This window comes from Zingiber officinale, chromosome 4B (assembly GCF_018446385.1).
Source record: "Zingiber officinale cultivar Zhangliang chromosome 4B, Zo_v1.1, whole genome shotgun sequence".
Lineage (NCBI taxonomy): Eukaryota > Viridiplantae > Streptophyta > Magnoliopsida > Zingiberales > Zingiberaceae > Zingiber > Zingiber officinale.
Window position 1 is genome coordinate 8,826,812 of NC_055993.1, and position 6,509 is coordinate 8,833,320.

Genomic DNA, 6,509 nt, shown 5'->3' on the forward strand with positions numbered 1-6,509 from the left:
AATATTTCATACATATATTTATATTACAAGTTTCCTGAAGTATATTATAGTTTACATGATGTATACATTTTTTTTTGTTACGTTTAGTTAAAAGTTTCATTTAATTTATTTATATGTTTCATGCAATTTAATGATAATGATATCTTTTGCCATCTAAGCTTTTGATATATTATAGATTTTTTATAACTATTACTTATTGTTTGTTTATATTTTAATGCAGGAAAAGATGAACGAAAAAAGGCGAACAAAGCACCCTAAGGCATGACGATATGTATTTTTTGCTTTCACTTGTTAGGTTTGTTGTATAGATATTTATTATGAGTTCTTAAAGTTTGATTTGTTTGAGTTAAACTTGTTTGGATGTTGTAATTGTGTATGAATTTGAAATGTTTAGTTTTAGATGTCTTTTTTTATATTTAGTTGACTATATGTATTTTGTATGAACTTGTTTGTATGAATTTTATTTGTTGGATTCGCAAATATGGTGAAGGATGTTATATGATTGTAAAAGGTTGAATGTTTGGTGGATGTTTGAATGTTGTTTATGTTGTATATGTACAAATGTAAACAGGATATAGAAAATAAGAGGGGAAGTGCTGGAAATCTTTTTTTAATTTTGCGACAAAATTTGGTCGAATAATATTCATCCCAGAAGCTGTACGAATCCATATTCATCCCAGATTTGGGACGAAAACGCATTTTTGTTGCAAAGCTGTGATGAAAATTAGGTTTTTTTAATCACGCTAATTTGTAAATATGCAATATGTTTTGCGACAAAAAAAGTTTTGTCGCAAATCTGGGATGAAATTTTATATTCGTCACAAATTGCAGATTATTCAATTTGCGATGAATTTATTTTCGTCCCAAAATTCGTCCCAGTTTTGGGAGGAATCTATGAATTCATCTCAGAATCTGGGACAAATCTGTAGATTCATCCCAGAATCTGATATGAAATTTGGGATGAAAATTAATTTTTCACAGATCACAAATTTTTTAAATTATTATTTTCATCGCCTAATTCGTTGCCAATTCTGCAACCAAAATAAATTTGTTGGCGGCGAATTTGGCGATGAATTTCTACTTCGTTGCCAATTTTGTCACAGATTTCATCCCAAATTTTAAGCCAATTTTGCGACGAATATTGTTTTTGTTGCAAAATTGGCGATAAAATTATTTTTTGTCGCTAAATTCGTCCCCAAATTCGTCACCAAGTTGGCAATGAGAATTTTGGGACGAAAATTTTTTGTCCCAAAATTCGTCCCAAAAATTTTTACAATGAAAATTTTTTATAAATTCGTCCCAGAAGATTGCTTTTTTTGTAGTGACATATATTTTCCATGTTGTGGCAGGCTCGTCACTCTGGACTTCTGTGATGAAATCTGCAAGGCCTGAGCCTTGATCACAGATCGGGGTTGATATTGAATGTCAAACTCACTAAGTTCTGTCATCCACTTAATCAACCGCCCGGACGCCTTCGGATTGAAGAGGACTCTTCCCAAAGCGCTGTTAGTCATCACCATTATTGAGTGCGTCAGGAAGTACAGGCGAAGCCTCCGCACGACGAGTACTAATGCATAAGCCAACTTGTCAAAACTAGTGTAGCAGGACTCAACATCTTTTAATATGTGGCTTAAAAAATATACAGGCTGCTGCTCTTGGCCGCTTTGCCTAACTAGAGTTGACCCTACTGCATGCTCATTAGATGATAAGTAGATCCAGAGCGGTGCATCCACAACTGGCTTGGCTAACATAGTCAGTGAGTTTAGATATTCCTTCAGCTCCTCTAGCGCCCGGTAGCATTCTGCATCCCATTGGAATTTCGTGGCTCGACGAAGCACGTTGAAGAATGACAGGCTTCGATATGACGACATGGATATGAACCTGGATAGCGCTGTGATTCGACCGGTCAATCTCTGAGCTTCCTTCAAATTCTAAGGCGAATGCATGTTTTGCAAAGCTTGGACCTTGTTAGGATTGGCTTCGATGCCTTGCTCGGTTACGATGTAGCCCAGGAAGCGTCCGTTCTTTGTGTCGAATAGACACTTGCTCGGGTTCAGCTTTATTCCATATATCCTTAGCATCCGGTAAGTCTCGTCGATATCTGTAGATAGATCTGCAGCTCAGAGGGATTTAATTAGTATATCGTTGACGTATATCTCCATATTACGGCTGATCTGCCATCGGAACACCTTATTCATTAGCCTCTGGTAGGTGGATCTGACGTTCTTCAGTTCGAACGATATGATGTTATAGTAGTATGTTTCGTTAGTCATGATGAAGCTGACCTTCTATTGGTCCTTGCGGGTGAGCGGCACTTGGTGGTATCCTTGATACGCATCGAGCATGCAGATCCACTCGCATCCCGCCGTTGAGTCCACCATTTGATATATCCTAGGCAACAGATAGAAGTCCTTTAGGCACGCCTTGTATAAGTCACGGAAATCGATGTAACCCCGCCACTTGTTACCCAGCTTGGAGACTAGCACAACATTGGCTAGCCAGCTCAGAAATTGGACTTCCTTGATAAGGTCGACCTCTAGTAGCTTCTCTATCTCTGCCCAGATGATCATGTTCTGCTCCGCGCTGAAATCCCTTTTCCTTTGTTTGACCGGCCGATCATCCGGTCGGACGTGAAGCTCGTGCTGAACCATGCTCGAGGAGATGTCGGGCAGCTCATGTGTTGACCAGGTGAACACATCGTGATTCTGTTTGAGACAGGCGATCAGCTCCGCCTTTTTCTTCTCCTCTAGGTCGGTGACGATGAAGGTCGTGGCTTCTGACCGACTTGGGTGGATATGGACCTCCTCCATTTCTTCATATACTAAAGTGGGAGGTTTTTCGGTGATAGCATTTACCTCTAGCCGTGAAGTCTTCCGAGCGGCTTTGGCCTTGGTCTTGACCATCTCCACATAGTAGCGCCGAGCGGCCAGTTTGTCGACCTTGACCTCGCCAACCTAATCATCCACTAGGAACTTTATCTTCTGGTAGTAAGTTGACACTACTGCCCAGAACTCGTTGAGAGCCGGTCGGCCCAAGATGACGTTGTAGGCCGACGGTGCGTCCACCACTATGAAGTTGGTGGTTCGGGTCCTCCTCAATGGCTCTTCTCACAGTGAGATGGCTAGCCTGGCTTGGCCGATTGGCAAAACTTCATTGCATGTGAATCCGTAGAGCAGGGTCGCCATAGGCAGCATCTCGCTCTGATCAATCTGTAGCTGATCGAACGCCTTCTTGAAAATGATGTTTACCGAACTCCCCGTGTCGACAAAGGTCTAGTGAATGGTGTAGTTGGTGATCACCGCTTGGATGATCAAAGCATCATCATGAGGGATCTCTACACCTTCTAGATCATTGGGGCCTAAGCTGATCTGAGGCCCTTCGGCCTTCTTCTTGCCGCATCCCACGGTATGGATCTCCAACTGCCGAGCGTATGACTTCTTGGCTCAGTTGGAGTCGTTGCCGGTCGACCCACCGGCTATCATGCCTATCTCTCCTTGGGAAGAATTATTCCTATTTTCTTCTTCCCGAGTGGATGGTCTATCCAGCTCGCCTAGGATCCAGGATGGATCGATATCTTCCGTCCGCTGATGTTGGTGATGATGATGGCATTCGGTCGCCCTTCTATTGTCTTGACGCTCAGCGGATCTGTGCCACGGTCGTCGATCGGGCGAAGGTGATTGGTGGCGGTATCCTCTCGGAGCCAATCGGCTGACAATCGATGTCGGTCCTCGACAGTCCCGCGTATTATGCGTCACCGACTGGTGGAATGAACAAAACATAAGCATCCATACCTTGCCCTTCGACGCCTTAGGCCGATCGGATGCCACATGCTGTATGACATGCGCCCTGGTCTCCTGGTGTGGTCGTGCTCCTTCAGCCCTTGGCCCCTTGGGCGACAGATGGCTTCTTACTGGTCGACGCTCAGTCAGTGTCGTATTCTCAGTCGGCGTCTCCTTTCTTCTGGCCGCCTAAGCTTTTCGACATTGATGTACTTGTTGGCCTTCTTGAGCATGTGGTCGAAGTCCCTGGGCGGCATCCTGAAGAGTGACCAGAAGAAATCTCCCTCAACGAGCCCCTTGGTGAAGACATTAATCATGGTTTCAGACGAGACTAAGGGGATGCCCATGACCACTTGATTGAAGCGCTGAATGTATGCTCGGAGCGCTTCATTGGGCCCTTGCTTTAGGCGAAGAGGTTGACGCTTGTCTTCTAGTAGCGTCAGCTGTTGGCGAAGTGGTCATGGAATGTAGTTCAAAAATCCTTGAAGCTTCGTATCTAGCCGTCCGACAACCTTCTGAACCAGCGCTGCACCGATCCGGAGAGGGTCGTGAGAAAGACTTTATACTTCACTCCGTCCGTGTACTGGTGTAGCGTAGCTTCATTGTTGAACCGATCTAGATAATCATCCGATCGGTCGACCCGTTGTATGTCCTGATCACCAACGGGGCATAATATCGAGAAGAGGGTCTTGCAAGATCTCCTCTGAGAACTGCCTGTTGATCCATTTGGGAGAAATGTTGCCTCGGGGCACTTTGCCTTTCCGGGCATCCCAAACGGGAGCATCATCTGAAGATGATCCTCGCTCCTGATGCGCTTCGGCAATCTCCGAGGGGGTCTGGAACAGAGCTCGATGGAAAGGGATTGGTGCGGGCGGTGCTTCCCCCTGTGTGCCGGTCGACCTTCGGTTATGTCCCCATATCCTAGCTCATAAAGTGGCAACTGTCTCTTCCTCCGACACCTGAGCTAGGTGATTTCCACTAGGATCTCACCTTTAATGAGGTTGCAAAGAAAATAACCGCCCTGTAGTTTAACATTACCACGCTACTCCAAGAAGGCATGCTATACATGTTCAGGCTAAGCCCCGTCTAGATAGGGCTGAACGACACCTTTGGTAAGAGATTTTAACTTTCTTTTTCTCTTGTTCCTGGCTGAAACTTTTTTCTTTTTCTTATTACAACGATGATCATATCCAACGCTTTGCTTTCTAAAACTGGCCGGTTGACTGACACCACCATGAACTGAATAGGTAAGGAAATTTTGGAGGCACGTGAGGCTTGTCATATGGATTAACTCAGTTGAGCTCTTCCTTTATTAGTCCGTACTGGAGCGTGTTGAGATCTTTGAGTCAACTTGGATCTTCCTCTTTATTTTTTCATTTCATTTTTCTAGTGGGAGGACTTCTCAAGATTTGATTGGAACTTTGTAGCCTTGGAGTATGCAAAACCATTGTTCAATTTCTATTTTGAGAAAGACTTTTCTATCCTTCTTTTCCTGTAGGGAAAGTAATTCCTGTTGAAGAGTGGAGGACATACGGTTGAATGTCATTCGGACTGAGCCATTCCACTTGCAAAGAAAACTTAACAGAAATTCCAAGACTTTTGTTTTAGGGTAAATAATGAAATAGAAATAAAAATAATACCCTATTAAATAAAAGTAAAGAAAAGAAATTCTTGATGGATGGTTGCATCAAAATCAAGAGCCCTTGCTCTAATACCAATTGAAAGATCGGTGAGGTTGAGAGAGAGGGGGAGGGGGGAGGGGTGCGAATCTCGTCATTTTAAAACTTTTCTTGACTTTAGTTAAAAGCAGAGTACGCAGTGGAATAAAAGATAAGCAAAAAGACAAGGTCATTTTTTTACTTAGTTCGGAGCCTTTGATCGTCGATCGCTTATGTTGGGCAATCCACTAAATGGTAGAGAAATATTATATAGATGTGAATATAAAGTATAAGTAATTAAGTATACTGACAAAATATGAGTATAAAAAGAAGTTACAGGTTGTCGGAGACTTCATGGCATCGTAATAGTCGAAGCTTGCACCAACACAAAAAAAGCATAGTAATAAATTAGAAGACCGAAAGTTGTCTCTGGCTCGAACCTCGACGGCTTCTTTTATAACTTTCATTTTGTCGACTTATAAAAAACTATTTCGTCGACTGAAAAACTATTCCATGGATTGAACTAATCCGTCGACTGAACCTTCTGTCCGTCAACCGAACCACAACTCTTTCCTTGTTTGCTGAGATCCGATCGGTTCGATCTCATAAATCTTATCGTTCTGTCGACTTATCAACTCTGTTCCATCGACTGAATAATTTTTTTACCTTTTTTGCTCTGATCTTTTTTCGATCCTTTGATTGAACAATCTTGTTTCGTTAACAGAACACCAATTTCTACAAAACAGTGTTAGTACAATAGCACAATATTTTTTTTGCAAAACAAAGTTAGAACGGATATATATGCAATATGAAGACAGTAAGGATTGTATTGATCTCAAGTTAGAAATCTCTGTTGTTTTCTTCAATTAGATCAGTACCTAAGGTTTATCCTTGCTGGGACCTGAGCTCATTGCACTCACTCTAGGAGCTTATCTCACTCCAAGAGCTTAGTGTTATGACAAAAAAAATTAAGATATCTCCACAATGGTATGATATTATTTACTTTGGAAATAAACCCTCATAGGTTTATTTTTGGGGTTAATCCAAGATGCCTTATACTAATGGAGATGTC